The following is a 21,147-nucleotide window of genomic DNA, read 5'->3' as shown; positions in this document are numbered from 1 at the left end:
CAACTAAACTATTGGCCAGTACCTTGAATGGACTACCTAAAACTATATACACCCGTTTTGGTTAGCCACACTGCCCAATCACCACATATATAGCGAGCTAGAGAACCGAATTTACACAGACGCCTCTTAGTCGCACTATACAACGAGCTAGAGAACCGAATTTACACAGGCGCCTCTTAGTCGTACTATCAAAAGTCTAGTGGGTTCCAAATTTACACGCCTTCCCACTTAGCCCAGATAGGATGAGAACTAGCGAACCGAATTTACACAGGCGCCGCTTAGTCTCCCGGTCTCTCCGACCTAGCGAACGTAATATACACCCTAGAACGCTAGTCTAGACAAGACACCGGTGTCCGGCTAGGGCTATCTTACACCAGGACCCCGCCTGACTAACCAAATCAAACGGTCTGACTAAAGAGCGTTCGATCGAGCGGTGCGCCTTCGCTCCTTCCCTCCGACAGAGGGGGCAGATACAGATTCAAAAACCCCTTTGGGCCTACCGCACAATCGGTATACCCCTAGCGGGTCCTGCCGTCTAAAACAGCAGTTATCTTACCTCCTCGTTCCTGAACCTGAGTTCACACTCATCGACGGGGACACCCCAGCACTTCTCACGTAGAGGCCGATGATCTCCTGGACAACAGACCAGTGGCGCCGAGACGAAGGGAGGTCCACGCAGAAGTTCAGGGGTGCAGCCGTAGAGAACGTGGGCAAAGATAGACCGTCTCACGCCTCTGCCTCTCAGCTACCGTTGAACGATGAGCTTCCCGGCCAATGCACCAAATGATACCGGAGAAACTGACGGAAGCCAAGCACAGAGAGATGGACACAGGTTTCTTCAGGAAGGAAGAGATTCTTTATTGGATCACCGATCGGGACTCAGAGGGACTAGCGTCACCAAAATACAGCAAAGTCTGAGTACTGAATACATAGAGTACATTCCTTATATAGCACTGTAGCTCCTCCCACAATTAACTACACCCACACATACCCTTAACCTATTTAATGAATAGAGTCTAAACTCATCCATCCGGTCTAACCACGTGGCTCATCTGATACAAAGGAGAGGGACGCGTAATTCCAGTTCTTACATTCCTGCACCTGGTCAGTACAGTGATGACAGTATCTTAGCTACGTGTTATTAACTAACTGATACTACAAACACATATACATACATATGCCTTGTGGCAATCTTAGCCTGCTAAACTTGTATTTTACTGGAATTACATCACACTTCCCCTCTCTGTTAGACTTTCAGCCAATCTCCACTCTTTCAAAAAATCTTTGAAAACTCACTTCTTTAAGAAAGCATATCAATTAAACTGGGAACAACTTTCCCTCCCCGCACCCTGATTCCTCTCCTGCAACTGTCATCAAAACAGAACACTAAGCCCTCAGTAAATACTATCTTAGCAACCTACTTTTCTACCCCACTCCCTCTAGCATGTAAGCTCTTTGAGCAGGGCTCTCAATCCCTGTGTCCAACTAGTCTGGTTACAAATACGTGTCTGTTAGTCCACCGTTGGCGGTTTATAAGCAATAATAATAATATGTGTACAGTAACAGGACAGTTTGTATGCTGTATACAGTAACACTAGGCCCCGTTGCTATAGTGACAGCTCCTGAGAATGCCCAGTGTTCCAGCTGTCACTGTGTTGATCAGCTATAGACACCGGAAAGGGGCGTGGCTTTATGACTCTGCGCATGCGCACTGTGTCTGCACCGGTGGGCGGGAATTCTCTGTCCCAGTCTCCGCCATCTTGTTTCGGTTCCACCGACCCCCTCCCCCTCGAATCCCGGAGCGTGCAGGGTAGCGTACCGCCCTCACCCACCGCCCGCCCGCGCCTGGCAGCCGCCGGTAGAGCCGAGCCGTGACTATCCCGCCGGAGAGAGCAGCGAGCACCGTGCCGGTAAGTCTCATGTCTCCGTATAGGAGGGCGGGGGGCTGGGGGAGTCACCGGGGCCGACAAACCGTTGTACCGCTCGCAGGAGCCGGTCACAGGCCGCTCTCCCCGCCTCGGGCCTCGCTCATTGGTGGAGGCCGCGGTGTGGCCGGTGTGATTGGTCGGTGAGGCCGGAAACTGAGCTGGATAGGAGGGGGAGAGCTGAGGGACCGGGCGGGAAAATGGCGGCCTGCTGGCGGTACCCAGAGGCAGGACTTAGTTGTGTTAGCGAGGTGAATGGCTTGTTCAACACAGCTCTGTGTGATGTGACAGCCAGCCAGCCTACAGTGTCTTACAGAGTATACCACATCACACAGCTCTATGGCACTTCATATGCAGAGGGCATGGGTTACTCGGGATGTATCCCTGGAAAGAATCTCACAATCCACACTAAAACAGACAAGCTGTGCTAAATCTAGGTTGGACATTTATTCCTCCCAGATCGGCTAATTTTGCCTAAATGTTACAGTTTAGTATGTTTATCAATGAAAATTATTGGAGTGACTGGGACTGTGTATGGTCCATGAGTCGACCCATCAGTGTACAGTCTTGATCTTAACTGACAGTAAGCTGCATTATGGCTCTGACTACATTCTTGCATAGTTCCATTTGTTCTGTATCAGGGTTCTGGAATTCCTGTCGTCAGACACCTAGGACGTGGAGTTCCAGGCACGATGCAGGCAGCGGTTTTTGTTTGCTCTTGGGGGACAATGGGGTTGATATCCCAAATGGAATGTGTCTGTGGGGTTTTTGGTGCAGATTAATTTTTAAGGGGGGTTCTTGAGCTCCGGAAATTGCACCGTGGGCCACAGAAACAAACTTTAACTTGTCCCGAACATGTCACTGTTTGAGAGCATGCCCTGTACTGTAGAAAGTTTTTATTGTAGTACATTTTTTTTGTTTTTAAATTTTGCTGAAAACACTGTGCATTGTGTGATGTGCTGTTGTTTGTACACACAGAACCATGTGTATATAGAACCATTATGGGCTAAAGTGGAGTAACCAAAAAGAATATTCCATTATTTTTCTCTGTAATTGACCTACCAATTTGCCTTAAAGAAACGTTTACGTGTTAGGATTATAAACTTGTATTCCTAACACTTTAGTGTACCTAGTTAATTAGGTGTTGTCATCCCCCACACAATTAAAATTAATGTAAAAAAGTTTCTTCCATTGCTGCGTCTCCTCAAAGAGCATTGGCGCATCTAAGATTTCCCAAGTAAAGCATTGAATCAATACTTTCCTATGGGGGCTGCAACGTCAGTTTTACATGATTGTTGCAGCATAAGCGCCTCAGGTGGAAGACAGCTACTGGAGTTAAACCCTTCAAGTTGAACATTGCTGTCTCTGCAAGTGGCCTGAGTAACTTTAGTGGTTCTAATGTGAACCTGTCACCACTCTCCAGCTGCAATCTCATTACAGAGGTGGGTGTTACATGTCTGTAACACCCCTCATCTGGCAAGTCCTTTCTCTGATTTGCCCTGTTTGGGGACACTTTCTGAAGCAGGGCAAACCTCCTCTATCATGCAGACACATTGACTTAGTTGCCAGCATCTGAATGGAGTGACAAGTCACTCTGTTGCTATACTCTCTTGCCAGCGCTAACAGTGCCAGCTAGAGATACAGTAGCAACCACGGCCCAGTGCAGGGTACAAATTATGGAAAGAGTGGTATACATTAAAAAACAAACCAAAAAAACTCCCTTTTTTATGAAACTATAACCTTCTGTTGTGATTATAGTGTCAGAAGTGCTCTGGCACCATCACACAGTAAAATCATTACGCTAGAACATCTTCCTTTGCATCTGGTCTTCTCCAGCAGGGAATCCTGAATGGCTCTAGAGCAGTGGTTCTCAAATCAGTTCCCAAATCCAGGATTTATTTATTTCTGATTTCATCCAATAGGGATACTGACAAGACCTGAACTGTTAGTGGGTATTGTGGACTGGTTTGGGAAATACTGCTCTAGAGTAATGCAGGACAGGCTGAGGGGTTCTGTATTGTACTTTGCTGTGCAGAGCCTTCTGGCTTCTCTTTCAGGAGAAGACTAGATGTGGCCTTTACACTCTGTGACATCCAGATAAGTTCTCAAACTGTGCTCAATTGAGTACTGACTAGGTCATTTCACAGCTATTCTGGGTAGTTCTCTATCAGTTTTCTGCTAATGTAAGCAGCAATAAAAACACAACAGTGGAGGTGTTGAATTTTTATTTTCAAAACTGTACATATTGAAGTTATTTATTTTAACTGTGCTTATTGTGTCCAGCACATAGATTTCTCATATAGACAACTTTTTATTCTCTGCAGGTATTAAAGGGGAGGCTGCAGACAGCTGGTCTGTTGCTTTTACAAGCTGTTTGGTTTTTCATATACCACCAAGGAAAATCTGCAGGAAAAAAATGCAGGCATGTTTTCTTTGGGGTTATATCTACTAAATTGTTTAAACAATTTTCAATGGAGTGTTCCTATAAAACTAAATGTTAAGATTGATCACACATTTCCTGATTACTTCGAGATTCCAGGCTAATTTAGTCTGTAGTCAGCTTACTACTGGTTAAATCAACAATTCTCACAGCGTATATTGACTTCTGTGGCATCAAATTAATAGCAGTATTACCTGAGAGGAAGTGGTTACAGCAGGGGAATATGTTCGTTTCTGGCTCATGCTGGGGAGCTGCAGGGAAGTCTTGGTGAACTGTCATAACAAATGAATGTCTTATTATACCAAGCCTTGAGCATCTATGCTCTCATTTGATCAAACGTAACAAGACAACATCTATAGTATCCAGCCTGTGCCTTTGTATCCAGAAACACTGAATACATGTCTGTAGGTAATGGTTGGACTGAGTGTTGGTCTATTCCTCATGCTCTGTTCTTTTAATTCAAGTGGTCATGGAGCCTGCAGTCTGTAACTCCACCTCCGGCAGAGTCACTGTGGTGTCCTAGCAGGATCAGATAGGAGGGCAAACAGTTGCGAAACAGACTGACCCTTTACCGGAAAACAGGACCAGAGTACACCTGGCATCATAACCACTACAGCCTGTTGATGCTTGGAGTAACCCTTTAATCCCTTTAATTTTGAGCTACTTTTTTTTTTTTTACGACATTTGCTGCTCATGCTCCAATGATGTGCATCTTTAAAAGGACACTCCCGTTTTCCTGGCACTGCAGGTCCCCTCTCCCTCTCTCTCTCCCACCCTCCATCCCAAGTTGCTGAAGGGGTTAAAACCCCTTCAGTGACTTACCTTTATCCAGCGCCGATGTCCCTCGGCGCTGGTTCTGGGTCCGCCCACGCTCCTCCCCCGCTGACGTCGTCCGGCGGGGGAGACCTAATGCGAACGCACAGCAATGCTGCGCACACGCATTAGACCTCCCCATAGTAAAGTATTGAAAGATGCTTTCCTATGGGGATTTCAGCAATGCTGGAGGTTCTCACAAAAATCTGTGCTATAAACCAGGAAGTTTATAGCACAGTAGACAGCCTCTAGAGGAGGAGTTAACCCTGCAATGTAAATATTGCAGTTTATGATAACTGCAATAATTACAATTGCAGGGTTAAGGGTAGTGGGAGTTGGCACCCAGACCACTCCAATGGGCAGAAGTGGTCTGGGTGCCTGGATATCCCTTTAAACATTCGAGCAAAAAGGAAAAGAGGACTGTCCCTCAATAATGAAAGGTATCTTAGAAAATACTTTAATAAATCGAACTAAAAACACACACAAAAAGACTGACAGAGTTACTGTTCACTACTGCCTCAATGATGGATAATTGGGGCAGAAAAAGTGACTGCAACTGCACATACTAAATGTACACAGACGGAAAGGTGGTGAACAAACAAATTGGACACTAATAGGGCAAAAAAGTCTGAACAGTAGTTAAGTAAATATGTCCCTGCAGTAATGGCTGCACGATAGCCTTGTACCAGTTGCCCGGGGTGAACTTAATATTCGGATACTAATACCATGTAACAAAATAAATGGTAAAAGTAAGAACAAATTGGCTACAGTGTGCTATGTATAACCCTGCAAATCCAGGAGTACGGGTGCCTCGTGGGACCTGGAGAAAACTGCAAGGTAGTAACTGCTGAAAAGAAAAAGTTGCCCAGCATAAAAGAAATATATACATAAGCTAATATCCCCCTAGGGAATACCCCTGTGTTGAAAAAAATGTGTGTGTATACAGCAGGGTCCCAATAGGTGTATCGGAGGATATAGCCAAGAAGCAGCACGTTGCCAACAGGAGATGGGCATGATAACGGTCTAAGCAATACCCATAGTACGTACCCAAGCAATAAAATTAATAGCTAGTATGTGCCTTGGTGGGCACTTGGCTGGGATAGCGGCAAAGCTGTACAGTTACTAGCAGATATCACTAGCTGCAAGAGCTAATATCCCCCTAGGAAGTGTCCCTGCGTAGCAATCAGGTACAGCAGGGTCCCAATGGGTGTACCGGAGGATATAGCCAATGATAAGTGAGCAGCTAGTGATAGGTCATAGAGCAATGAGATTGCTAGCTAGTATATGCCTTCATGGTCACCTGGCTGTAATAGTGCTGGATGCCAAGGCTACAAACCCCCTAGGAAATACCACTACGTAAAAATAGAGTACAGCAGGGTCCCAATAGGTATAACGGGGGTATAGCCAATGATAAGAGGGCAGCTAATGATTGGTCACAGAGCAATAAGCTTGCTAGCTAGTATATGCCTTCATGAGCGTCTGGCTGTGATAGCGACACAACTGTACAATTGCTAGCGGCTATCCTAAACTGTGCCTTCGTGGGCACCTAATGAAAGAGAAAATCTTACTAGCAACTACCCTAATCTGTGCCTTCGTGGGCACCTAGCAATAAGGATAATAAGCCTACTAACGTGCTGAATAAAGTCTCCGAACTATTAATCTAATGTCATGAGATTAAGAGAGGAGAGGTCCAAAAATCCTGAGTAGAACAAAGATAAATGCAATGTCTATATGCAGGGTAGCACAAAACTCAACACGAGGTGAGTTTACACAGGACCAAACGTCGAGCCCCGACGCACGTTTTGCCAGAGACAGGCTCATCAGGGCTCACCAGAGACAGGCTCTGATGAGCCCTGATGAGCCTGTCTCTGGCGAAACGCGCGTCGGGGCTCGACGTTTGGTCCTGTGTAAACTCACCTCGTGTTAATGTATTTTCTAAGATACCTTTCATTATTGAGGGACAGTCCTCTTTTCCTTTTTGCTCGCATTTTCTACCTAGGGTTATCCCCTGTACTGTCCCTTCATTTCACAATTGATTACTATAGGGCTTATCTTTCATTATATCCCTTTAAACAATGAAAGATGCTGAGATACCCTTAAAATTAGGAACTTCTCAGGCACTATTGCTTGATGGCAGTGGACCCCACCATAAGTTGGCATCCTTTCTGCATGCTCTTGGCCTAACTGTTTCCGTAAATAAGGAGACTAGTTTTGCCCACACATGAGATTTTGATAACATTGACGTCTTTATTCCCACTGTCTTCACAGCTCCAGGTGGAGGACATTCTCCAGTATCTTCATAGCAGGACTGCTTTCCCTAACGGGATCTCCTAAGTTTAGTTTTTTTGTTTTTGTTGCTGATTTATTTTTTATATCTATTCCTTTTGACGCCTTTGCATTGTTGGCTTCTCACACTAGCACCCCACTAATTATGAATCACTAAGAGGCTGATTTATTTTAGTTAGATATCTGTTTGGGTGTAATAATTTTTTAGAATCTAGCCTAACTAACATTTTTGTTTATACTTAGAAATGGATGGACAGTTGAAAGATTGTGCTATGTTGGCTCTGCTTTTCCACTTGTAGGTAACTCACCTGCATAATAAATGTAAATAAATTAGGAAGACTATAGTCACCCAGACCAATTCATCTCAATGAAGTGATTTGGGTGAAATGGTCCTATAAACCACCAGAGGAATTTCCTCCTCCAGACCATGGGAATCAAATGCTGCTGATAGCAGCAATTAATTGGAGGAGAGTCAGAGTGGAATTTGACAGTGCATTCATACCACCAATCCATTGCTCTATGAGCAGCAATAGATTGGAGGAGATTGAGGAGTCAGTAAGCATGCTGCCATCTTCAAAGGCAGTGGAGGAGTCCTGACATTGGAAGCAAGGTGAGTAAGCTTTATTTTACCTATGCTTTTTTTTTTTTTTTTGTATAAACCAAAGGTGTGCATATGAGGGAACATAGTTCTGACTATAGGTTCTCTTTACGCTAAAGTTATTTTTGTGCTTAGGAAGTTCCTTTTAACCATTGTTAATCTGATAATTGTTTCAAACAAGACAAAATGATTTGCCATGAAGGGGAGTTAGGCAAGATTCTCCCTTTTGAGTAAGGGGGCTCCAACATGTAATCTTAATAGCAATCAACATATTTCCACTACTTTTATGCGCCTCGGAGGGGTATACAACGCCCCTATACGCAATGAGGTAGAATACCACTTTTACGTATTATATTGCACATGGACAAGCTGCTCAGAAAGACAGGCACATCTATGCCAAAGTTGCCTTTACTGTTTTTTGTGTTGCATGTAAGGTCTCACTGGATCCTCTTTAGACCTCTGTGGCATATTCTCATATATGTACCAGTGTACAGCAGTGATGCTGGCTTCTGGTGGATGAAGCTTCTGCAGCTGGAAAGAAAACTGTCTGCATCAATGCAAGAGAGCATCACGTAAGTATACCTCATCTCTACTTAGCCTTTGGGTTGTCTCCCTCTGTGGTCTTTGCACAAGGAAAGAGACAGTGAAATGCTTTAAAAGTTTGTGATTGAAGTTACTAGACACGAGTAATTGGTTAGGCACTTCCTTTGCATTTTGTGTTTCTAGTTTGCTGTCAGTGAAATTTCTTAATATGATTCCTAGTCTGTGATTGAACCCTTTCATATCTTATCATAAGGAATGTTTGCTTTTGGTAGATTTCCTGGAAATTGAAAGTACCTTTCAACTGAAGTACATCTGAAGAAGGCAGACTGGTTTCTAAATGTCTCTATAGTTGTATGATCCAAACAATTATTTTAATCCCCCAACTAAAACAAGAGTTTTTCAGCAAACTCTTTCATGTCTGGCCAGTTTGCAAAGAAGAATGTAAGTACAGCATGCTTAAAGAATTCATATTTTAAATACTCCTCATAGTCCCCCAGTTTCTGTGAGAATACTTGATACTCCTCCTTTCAAAGTATACAGGCCATCTAAACTTGGCAAAACAGGTGATACTTGTTTGGTGGCTGGTTCAACAACGTAGTCCATTCTACTCTTGATCTCAGTTAGGCCAGGTAAATGGCTTGTTGGAAAAAAAAAATGATTTGCATATTTGAACGTGTTTAATCATCAGCATCCGCTGAAAGACTGTGAAACTTTAGGAAATGCCTCTTGTGGCTGTATGCAGTCTTAAAACTGCATTGTTTTATATTACAGGGCGAAGGGGACATGGGGAATGCACCCAGACCACTTTAATAAGGAGAAGTGGTCAGGGTGTCCAAAGTGTCTGCATAAATATTCCTGAATATTAAGTTTTTTTCAAGAATTCCCGTTGATGTTTAAATTTCCGAGACTGATAAAACCAACTCTTCTGGCAGAGAATACCATATGTTGTTGCTTTAAAGTTGGGGTAGGGAACCTTATTTTTTTTTCTTCATGTGGATATTTATGACGTCATTCGCAGGCCATACAAAACTATAACTCAAAAATGTGCCTGCTATTTTTGGTCAAACATTAAATTAACTCACCCTTAATGTGATGGCTGGAACTGATTCTCTTTGTGAGGCATGTGATGTTAGCTGGTATTGGTGTTGCTACTCACTATTGCTTTTCTGGGCTTTCGTCATCAGTCTGAAGTGCAGTCTACTCTGTGATGCTCACTGACGCATGCTCACTACATTCCCCATCCCTGCTTTAATGAATATCTTTTCTTCCAATCTAAACAGGGAGCCTTGTGTTGTATGAACCTAGCAAAAATATTCCTGACGCATGCTCCCTGCAGGCAAGCCCACTGACGCATGCTCCCTGCAGGCAAGCCCACTGACGCATGCTCCCTGCAGGCAAGCCCACTGACGCATGCTCCCTGCAGGCAAGCCCACTGACGCATGCTCCCTGCAGGCAAGCCCACTGACGCATGCTCCCTGCAGGCAAGCCCACTGACGCATGCTCCCTGCAGGCAAGCCCACTGACGCATGCTCCCTGCAGGCAAGCCCACTGACGCATGCTCCCTGCAGGCAAGCCCACTGACGCATGCTCCCTGCAGGCAAGCCCACTGACGCATGCTCCCTGCAGGCAAGCCCACTGACGCATGCTCCCTGCAGGCAAGCCCACTGACGCATGCTCCCTGCAGGCAAGCCCACTGACGCATGCTCCCTGCAGGCAAGCCCACTGACGCATGCTCCCTGCAGGCAAGCCCACTGACGCATGCTCCCTGCAGGCAAGCCCACTGACGCATGCTCCCTGCAGGCAAGCCCACTGACGCATGCTCCCTGCAGGCAAGCCCACTGACGCATGCTCCCTACATTCCCCATCCCTGCTTTAATAAATATATTTTCTTCCAATCTAAACAGGGAGCCTTGTGTTGTATGTACCTAGCTAAAATATTTCTGACGCATGCTCACTACAGACAAGCCCAGTGACGCATGCTTAGTCACATACACACAGAAGCTCAAACTCAGTAATATGTTGCTGAGTAAGCCTACTTGACATTGAATGTTCTGAAAATACTGGGAGCTAAAGTTCCCACTTTCCAACCTTTTCCTATTGACGAGGTCAGCAGCTTGAGTGCAGGGTAGATCAGGAGAGGCACAGAAAGCTGCCTCCCTACAGTGCCCCTATCACCAGCACCTTCCTCCTTAATACCCTCTCACTCGCAGTCTGAGGGGGAAAATGTTTTAAATGTCATTAGGGCTATAAAATTTCAAGTCTCGTTTGAGGTTGCCTTGACTGGGCCAGACCAAATGATTTTGCTGGCCTTATTCGGCCCGCGGCCGGACATTCCCCATCCCTGCTTTAATTAATATCTTTTCTTCCAATCTAAACAGGGAGCCTTGTGTTGTAGGTACCTAGCTAAACTATTCCTGCTGCAATAAGAAAACAATGAATATATAACCAGGGCTTAATATTTGTAGTCCTGTGCTACTAGTCAGGCCTTAAAAGTTACTCGCCACTACACGCCATAATATACTTGCCAGGGGTGAATTTCACTCTTCAATGGCTAGTGGAGAGTAGAAGTTTTGAGCCCTGATAAAACCATAGCTAGTTATCCACATAATAAGCTCTATTTGTGTATGTTGAAAATATGTATCGACGTGCATAAACAGAAACAAAATTTATTTAACTTGTAAATGACAGAGAATTAAGCAATTAGACAGCAGGTGCATGATCTATGCACTAAAATTGCTTAATTACGCTAGTTATTTTTGTGCTTAATGTATACATTTTAAGATACGAGAGGCTGTATTTTTTTTTCTTCAGTGTGGGGGGAATAAAATTAAAATTATTTAATAATAATAAGAAAAAAGCTTTTGGCCCACAGAATAGACTAGCCACAGAATCCTACCCCACATATTTACACACAGACTGCATCCATTGCGTGCGCACAAGTATTCTTGAAAGCATTACAAATCTGACTGGCAGGTATATTTTGTGGATTTACTACTCAAAATAATGATTTACAAAAAGCACTTAAAATAATAAACATGTTCAGTTCATGGCACGTTTGTGTAGAAATTGTTTATTTTTTCAAAACGGTAAATGAACAGAATATTGGTACCAGTTATAGTCAATTGGCCTGAAAGGCGACCAAATATCAGTTTATCCCTAAGCAGAAATGCTGTATATACAGAATCCAGCATCCAGCCACCATGGCCACTTCTAAAAGCAGCAGAGTTCATGGTTGTTAGAGTAACCCTTTAACTGATGTACAATAAATAAATCTAGATATTTCATACATAGTGCTATCTACTGCTTTGATATTCCTTCACAGCCTCTCTTCTCTCTTGCATGTCATGAGTTGTGGCACAGTACACTCTTGTGCAAATGTGAGAGCTCACAACGCGTTTTTGGAATAGCCTGGCAGATCCCAACATATCTTCTTGTGCATGTGCCAGCAGATGCCACAGGCATCTGATGTGCATTGTTCAAAAAGATGCCTTGTGCCATCAGCTGTTGCTTACAACAGCTGCTTGGAAAAGTTAAGTCTATGAGAGGCAGTGGACAATTAAGCAATATTACAGTTTTGGCATATGGAAGACAAGTTGGTGATTGCAATAGTTTATTTGAAACTCCGTATATAGGCAGTATAAAAGAGCTGCTGATCCTCCCCTTTAATGCATCTCCGGTACTCATTGATGCTGCATGGAGCTCCCACAGCTGGTTGCCCATGTGAATGATTCACTCTGAATTAGTCTGACTACAAATTGTACACAGTAATGACAATTACTTGCAAATATTTATAGTTAGTATATTACCGCATACTGTTAACTGACTAAACAATTAGCACTCTACTGCTGTAACCATGGAAGGAAGGCAGAAGGTAAAACTGAAATTACCCACTTATTTGGGAATCCTTTCTCTTGGGGCTTTCTGCAGCGCAATGTGAAATAAGAATCTGGACTTGTGCACCTGTAACAGGGAGCAGTGCAAAGCCAGGGTAGTTAGCCTGAGCTACAGGCAGACAGCTGCACAACATAGGAGTTCCCAAGTAAGTGGATTAATTTCTAAAAGCAAGTATTGGGTTGCTAGGATAAAAAAATGCAGTACATTGGCATTGTGGCATGCTAATGCTATGTATGACTTAATCCCAATTATTTTTGCCTGTTAGGTTTCTTTGTTTTTTTTTTTTAAGTTGGTGTTTAGTGAGAGTGCACTGGATCATGTATGTTGTATTAATTGACCCAGTACCCTAACAGCACCCTTATAATGTATGCATGGTCAGATGAATGCAGCCCTCATAATTTCAAATGGGTGTGTGTGTATATATAGTCATGGGGAAAAAGAAAGTACACTCTCTTTGAATCCTATGGTTTTACATATCAGGACATAATCATGATCTATTCCTTAGCAGGTGTTAAAGGGACTCTCCAGGTAGAGGACTTTACTCACCTGGTTCCAGCGCCGGGAGCCTCATGAAGCCGCGCCCCCTATTTCGTCAAAATGACGAAATAGGCGGGCGCGAGCAGGGAGCAATCAGACGCTTCCATTTGGAAGCATCATTGCTCCCTTGTGCGCATGCGCGGCTTCACCGCACATGCGCACATACTTCAGAGGGCGGCATTCATGCCGCCCTCTGAAGTCCTTAGCGCACTACCGCGCATGCCAGTCAGCTCAACTCGCGGTCTTTGCCCGCCCCCTTCCTCTGCTGACAGGCTGGAGAGAGAAGGTGCGCACACAGTGCCTTCTCTCTCCTGCACACGTCAGACGTATTTTAATACGTCTGACGTGTACAGGGCCTTTTTAGGGCCCTGCATGATAGGAAGTCCCTCTGGTGGCCGTCTGAGTGACGGCCACTGGAGGTATTCCTATCAATCAATGTAAACACTGTATTTTCTCTGAAAATACAGTGTTTACATTAGATTGCCTGCAGGGAGCTATAGATCATAACTGAACAACTAATTGGGTACATACAACCTCAGATATTACTTTGTCATGATTTATTTAACAGAAATAAAGCCTAAATGGAGAGACTAAGTTACAGATAGGTGCTGCTAATCAAATGCCCTTATTATCAGCAAGTGTAACCACCTCTATAAAAGCTGAAGTTCTAGCTGTTGCTGGTCTGGAGCATTCAGATGTGTTAACACAAGGCCAAAGAGGAAAGATATCAGCAATGATCTTAGAGAAGCTATTTTTGCTGACTATTAAACTGGGAAGGGTTATAAGGCAATTTCCAAAATATTTAAAGTCTATCATTATTCAAAAGTGGAAAGTAGGGATCGACATCTGTTCTACTGTTAACCGAACATGTTTATTATTTATTTATTTGCAAATCCTTTTTTTTATTTTTTTTATTAAGGTTAATGCACAAAATATACATGCCAGACAGAAATTTTTATGTTTTCAAGAATATGTGTGTGTATATAGTGGATGCAGTGTGTGTGTGTATATATATATATATATATATATATATATATATATATATTTTGGATGCAGTGTGTATATATATTTATTTTGGATGCAGTGTGTGTGTGTATGTATATGTATATATATATATATATTTATTTATTTATTTTAGTGCATGCAGTGTATGTGTGTATATATATGTATATATATGTATATACTACATATGTGTGTGTATAGTGGATGCAGTGTGTGTGTATATATATATATATATATATATATATATATATATATATATATTTTGGATGCAGTGTGTATATATATTTATTTTGGATGCAGTGTGTGTGTGTGTGTGTGTGTGTGTGTATGTATGTATGTATGTATGTATGTATGTATATTTATTTTATTTTAGTGCATGCAGTGTATGTGTGTATATATATATGTATATACTACATATGTGTGTGTGTGTATAGTGGATGCAGTGTGTGTGTGTATAGTGGATGCAGTGTGTGTGTGTATAGTGGATGCAGTGTGTGTGTGTATAGTGGATGCAGTGTGTGTGTGTGTATAGTGGATGCAGTGTGTGTGTGTATAGTGGATGCAGTGTGTGTGTGTGTGTATATAGTGGATGCAGTGTGTGTGTGTATATAGTGGATGCAGTGTGTGTGTGTATATAGTGGATGCAGTGTGTGTGTGTGTGTGTGTGTATAGTGGATGCAGTGTGTGTGTGTGTGTGTGTATAGTGGATGCAGTGTGTGTGTGTGTGTGTGTGTGTATAGTGGATGCAGTGTGTGTGTGTGTGTGTGTGTGTATAGTGGATGCAGTGTGTGTGTGTGTGTGTGTGTGTATAGTGGATGCAGTGTGTGTGTGTGTGTGTATAGTGGATGCAGTGTGTGTGTGTGTGTGTGTATAGTGGATGCAGTGTGTGTGTGTGTGTGTGTGTGTATAGTGGATGCAGTGTGTGTGTGTGTGTATAGTGGATGCAGTGTGTGTGTGTGTGTGTGTATAGTGGATGCAGTGTGTGTGTGTGTATAGTGGATGCAGTGTGTGTGTGTGTGTGTATAGTGGATGCAGTGTGTGTGTGTGTGTGTGTGTGTATAGTGGATGCAGTGTGTGTGTGTGTGTGTGTGTATAGTGGATGCATTGTGGATGCAGTGTGTGTATAGTGGATGCAGTGTGTGTGTGTGTGTATTGTGGATGCAGTGTGTGTGTGTATAGTAAATTTGCATTCCCCAGTGGCATGAACTGTGCAGTGGGCACCCGCAGCAAGCTCTTACCTTCCCTTCAGCTCCCCTGTCTAAATCTCGCGGCCAGCGTGCCGCGCAGAGCGTTACCATGGTAACCGCGGGACTCGCTGGATTTAGACAGGAGCTGCTTTGAAGGTAAGAGCTTACTGCATGCCCCCAAGAACCGCCGGGCTTGTCATGGGGCCGGCAGTCCTGGTCTCCATTATCGGCATCTCTTTAGGCCGATAACGATATTGCCGAGAATACAGAATATCAGCCAAACCGATAATCTGTCGATCCCTAGTGGAAAGACTGTGTAATGCTCAAAGAAATTGAAAAAAAAAAGTTTTATCTCAGACTCAACAGGCCTCACTCAGCATGTTGAATGTTAAAGCTCATGACCGTACAATTAGAAAAAGGCTGAACAAATATAGGTTTGTTTGGAAGGGTTGCCAGGAGAAAGCCTCTTCTCTCTAAAAAGAACGTGGCAGGACGGTTTCTGCTTGTAAAGTTGTATCTGAACAAACCTCAAGACTTATGAAAAAATTACCTTTGGAAAGACCATACCAAAGTGGAGATGTTTGGTTATAATACACACCATGTTTGGCAAAAATCAAACACAGCATATCACCACAAACACTTCATACCAACTCTCAAGCTCAGTGGTGAAGGGGTGATGATTTGCCTGTTTTGCAGCCACAGGACCTGGGAACCTTGCAGTCATTGGGTCAACCATGAACTACTCTGTATACCAAAGTATTCTAGAGTCAAAGATTGACTGACTGAAATTGGGTCATGCAACAGGACAACGATCCCAAGCACACCAACAAATCTGCAGCAGAATGGCTAAAATAGAAAATAATCAAGCTGTTGCAATGGCTCAGTCAAAGTCCAGACCTCAACCCAATTGAAATGCTATGGCGAGACCTTAAGAGAGCTTTGCATAAACAAATGCCAACAAAACTCTGTGAACTGAAGCAACGTTGTAAAGAGGAGTGGGCCAAAATTCTTCTACAACAGTGTGAGAGACTGATAGTCCTACAGAAAACAATTACGTCAAGATATTGCTGCTATAGGTGATTCTATAAGCTATTGGATCGTAGGGTGTTCTTAGTTTTTGGCTTCTCCATTTTGACGTTATTTTTGTTCAGCTATGACACTGTGTAGGGAAGATATGTAAAACTATAAAATTCAAAGATGATGTACTTTTCCTGTGTGTGTGTAGATAAGTGTATAATGTATATCATTATTTTTGTTTTGTATGGAGCTTTTGTAAGTTCAGCTTGTCATATTCTGGTGCTTTTATTGTTTCCTTTCAAAGATTCAATACCCTCTTTGGGAATCCTTATGTTTGTTTAATCCTAATGGCGTATGTGTCATTTTGCACAGGCTTGCTTAGGGTCTGGCCTTCTCCATAAGTTTTATCTTGAATTTTAAAACCCTGCATAAATATTAAAATACTGGAGTTCACTTTTGAGCTTTGTGAAATGTTATCTCAATCAGAGCTGAAATTAATTTTCTCCTTCAACATTGTTGGAGTATTACCGCAGTAATCATTTCCTTTTGACCTTGGATTTAGAGTAACCTTCCTGTACATACCTGTTTTCTAATGAATTGCTTTTAGGTGCTGATTCAGGTGCAAAAGTTCTGGATTGTGCTGGTTTCAGGATTTTAAATTGTTAACCCATTGCCATTAGATTGTGGATGACTGCCAGTATGAGCTTATTCACTAAAATGTGAATTGTTGAAAATTCACTGGGGAGTTAGTTGCAAGTTTTATATCAAAGCAAAAAATCTTTGTCGCCTATAAATCCATCTCAAATGCAATTCCCTGGTCGATTGCTGACAATTGTGAATAACGCGTAATTAACCTTTTACAACTTTTAATGCAAGAGTGACGTCATCCCTCCAGTCCATAATCGTAATTAATTTGCTACTTTTAAATCTACTCCTGCTTGTATTAAAATGTATACTTTGATTATTTTGTTTTAGATCTGTGTGTGTATATAATTCTGTATGTATATTTTCAATCTTCATTGCATACCTGCCATGTTGTGCAATCAGAGTATATTACTGTAGATGTTTAGAATTATAGGTTGCTAAATTCTGGACGACTGTATTTTATATTCTAAGTGTTTAACTTTGATGCTTCACTGCTCATATGTTTGCTGCTTCACAAAGCGTTAATGTATTTTATAAATGTTGTCCCGTTCTTTAAAATCTTTTGCTCTGACCCCTGTTCATCTCAAGGTAACTTTAAACAGGAAGTGTTACAGGGGAGGTGATTGATGAGATTGTCCACCTATGGCAGCCATACAGTATCCTCAAATAACAAGGACTAGCAAATAAGGAAGCTGTGGAGGAGGGGCTTGGTGTCATGTAGCAAGCTAGATTGAATGCCTTTGACTGTTAAAGTGGAAGGAGGCTGCAGGATTTTTCATTGGAGACTTGGGAGTTTTTCTCTTAGACAGGGGTCAGCTGAAAGACAAAGAAAAATGGCGAGGAGTTTGCAAGTATAATGGTTCTTGTTGGCTCAGTATCTAAAATGGATCTTCCACAGCCTTTCCTTCCATGTGTCCTCATGCCTTTGTCCTTTCTTCCTCTTTTTTTCCCCTTCCCTCTCTCTTTCCTGAGGGGGGGGGGGGGGAGGAGGTTCAGTGAGAGTGGAGCTGAAGGGGAAAATTATAAATGCTTTGGCTTTCTCACAGCATCGAGGAAAAGTGACTAGTCAAAGCATATTTTGGTGGTCATGGTAAGTGTATTTTATTGCATTTTCGTTTGTTTTGAAGTGGTTTAAGCAGTTCTCCTCCTTTTCAGAATCTCAAGTTTGTTCTAAGAAAATGGCCCCCCGTACATTCCTAACATACCTTCTGCTGCACCTCTTGCTCTGTTGAGTTTGTATTTTTCCAGGCTCAGCCTGCTTTCCGACTTTTGCTTTATATGTTTTAGTGGCAAGAACCTGAACAAAGTGCACTAAATTATTCCTAGGAAAAGGCTTTGTGCAAGGCAACAATCTTCAGCATGATATAAAAAAAAAAGTAAAAACTCTGTAGATGCACACTTTCTAAATTTATATATAAATGTTTTTTATTATTTAATTATTTTTGAAAGGTGTGTTTTCGTGTACAATAGTAAGATTTCCTTAACTGTTTCACTGCCAGAATATTAGTGTGCTTTTGCAGCCTTTGAACATTATGATTGATTTATTTGTTTATTACTGGGGGATGGGAATATCTAGCAGATGTAACTTGTGGTGCTTTTTGGGTGAACTTATTTTTTTTAATTTTAATTGCTGTGGGGCTCCTTATTGTTTTTACATTTTTATTATTCAGATAGCTTAGTTGTGTTGCAGTCTCTTAGCCACTTAGCCTAGTAATAGAATAGGTTTCTTTTCATTAGCATTGAAATACATTATGTACCATTTGCTTTGTTGTTACCCCTCAGTGAATATTATTTAGGATTTCGAGAGAATATTGATTTTTTTTTTTTGCACGTAAATGAATTTTTTTCAATATTCATCACTATTCCAGGATGCTAATTGTTAAACCTGAATAATGGCTATATTTGAAATACATTTTAATAAGTAACAATTTAGCACAGGAGTTACTTATTCCTGCTTGATCTGCAAATAAGGTATGAAGGTCACTGGAATGTTAGATGTGCATCAACACAAACCTGATACTAGCAGTGTTCTGAAGGCCACAATCACAGTGCTCTAGTTGGTGTGAGAAAGTTTTATACCTAGGGCTTGCCTGATTGACAAAAAGAACTCAACCCCATGTCGTGGGTTTATTTCCACATTGCATCTGAGTTTTCTCGCTTCAGTTCATGTTGCTGAAACGAGGCCTTCTTCAGCCAACATGACCTTGAAATGCTACTGCTTTAGAGTTTTGGAGAATGAAGGACAAAGTTTGTTTGTGTGGAAAAATCAGTTTAGGAAAGAGTGCAGCTGTATAATCCATGACATTTTGGGGTTTGTATATGTATGTACCAAGCATTTGAGTATAAACAAACATTCTAATGTTATTTTAGTGTGTGTGTGTGTGTATATATATATATATATAAATATTCAAATTAAAGCATTCTTTCAATTAATACCTCTCTGCACTCATTTTTGTGCTTTATTTTGTAATTTCTATTTCTTTTATGGCTGTATGCATACTTGCAAACAGCTGGAAATTTATACTGGGATGTAAGATCTAAAATAAATCCATGGACATTTACAAACATTAGTATGTTAAAAATGCGTGTGTATATTTTATTATATTACACACAGTCTTGTAAATATCCAGAAGTTTAAGAAATCATACAAACCTTTTGAGCAGTTATTAACAAATGTTAACAGTCATCGACTAATGCATATTCGATATGGACAAAAATTTCAGTGAGCTCCAAACTAGCCATGGGTTAATTATTCCACTCCTGAATTAGTTTTTGTTTTCTTGTACTTGTATAAATGGAAAGTTCCCACTTCTTATTTGGGATCAATACTTACTACAATATCGTCTATTGTATATATTGCACCCATTATTTGTAGTTATTTTTGACTATAAATGTTTTAGGTAGAGAAGTCGATCCAGTGTCCAATGATAAACTTTTCAAGCAGTGGTTGTTATTTTTTTTTTTTTTTTTTTTTTTTTTTAATATATATAAACAAATCTGAGTCAGGTTTGTAATTAGCCTATGACTAGAATGTTACTAAAGTATGTACATATGCAAGGTTTAAAATTTCCACACTCTACCAGCCATTTATTTGCCGAACTTACAGTGGTAAATACTTGTTAGGCCTGACTAGTAGGGTAGGAGATTATTTTTCATATGGTGCAAACATATTCCAGTGGGAATTTGTCAGACATATTATGCCAAACAATATAATTATTATAGATTGGTGATATTTGACAAGTTATTGATATACAGAATATTAATCGAGACAAAAGGTGAAGAAGACCCTGCTTAAACAAGCAATCTAACAATCTAGGAGTTGCTTATCTTAAATCAACTTTCCTTTTGAACTGCTCACCTTAATCAATCATATTTAATCTTAGAGTAGGGTATACCAAGCGGACAATGGCCTTGTTGCAGGAAATCCCAGTATGACTGTATGAGGTCTGCATCTGTATCTAGACATTCCAAAGAGAGTATGCTTCATTAAAGGAACACTATTATATTAGTAATACCAGCGTGTATTCCTAACGTTATAGTGCTGGACTACCTATTTAGATGTCAGGCCGCCCTCAACTAAAAGGAAACTTACTTTCATTTTTTTCCATCACCACACTGGTCTGTCCTCATTGGCTGAGATCATCATCAGTATGACAGCCACTACATGCACTTGGATTGGACATAGGCGGAAGAGGCCATGCCTCCTCCGTGACTTTGCGGGAGGTGGGGAAGTGAGTAGTGACAAGGGAGCTTAAGATCTCTAAAAGGTAAGTAAAACTTACTTGAAAGCAGTTTGGGGACCTTTGTAGTACTAGGGACAGGAACACTATATCGTTAGGAATGCAAATTAACATGAAGCATTATAAACTGTAAATGTTTTTGTTTTTCACAATATTAAAAAATGTGGAGTTACCTCCAAGGTGTCCAATAAAAGTGGATGCATGTGCTGCCACCCACTTCGATATCTCAGATGCAGCACCCGACCCTGTATAGCCAGCAACATGTAGATTGTTTACTTCACTTTCTAATTTTTTTATTTTTATATATATGTATATATACACCAAAAATCTTGCAACAGTTGGCATCAGAAGTGTACCAATATGTATGTGGGGGCGTATTTATATATTTGTTCGCATTCACAGTACTACCATAAAGGGATACTCTAGGCATCATAACACCTACTGCTAAATACAGCTTGTCCCTGCAGGCTCAGCAGTGGAAATACTGCCTTTTATGAGAAAAGGCAGTGTTTAAAGTGCT

The 21,147-nt window shown here is 41.6% G+C and overlaps 1 protein-coding gene across 2 annotated transcripts in view; it reads left to right on the top strand.

The window, feature by feature from the left end:
* Nucleotides 1–1,762: 1,762 nt before the first annotated feature.
* Nucleotides 1,763–21,147, top strand: part of NFYC (nuclear transcription factor Y subunit gamma) — a 50,233-nt gene continuing 30,848 nt past the window's right edge. The window contains exon 1 of one of the 2 annotated variants that reach the window (XM_063456386.1): nucleotides 1,763–1,910. The gene's annotated coding sequence lies outside the window, so the exon portion shown is untranslated. Of the gene's footprint in view, nucleotides 1,911–17,628; nucleotides 17,978–21,147 lie in introns of those variants that run through there. The other variant, XM_063456382.1, reaches the window with a different exon arrangement.

This window comes from Pelobates fuscus, chromosome 1, assembly GCF_036172605.1.
Source record: "Pelobates fuscus isolate aPelFus1 chromosome 1, aPelFus1.pri, whole genome shotgun sequence".
NCBI classification, from domain to species: Eukaryota; Metazoa; Chordata; class Amphibia; order Anura; family Pelobatidae; genus Pelobates; species Pelobates fuscus.
This window is presented reverse-complemented; position numbering and strand designations above follow the sequence as displayed.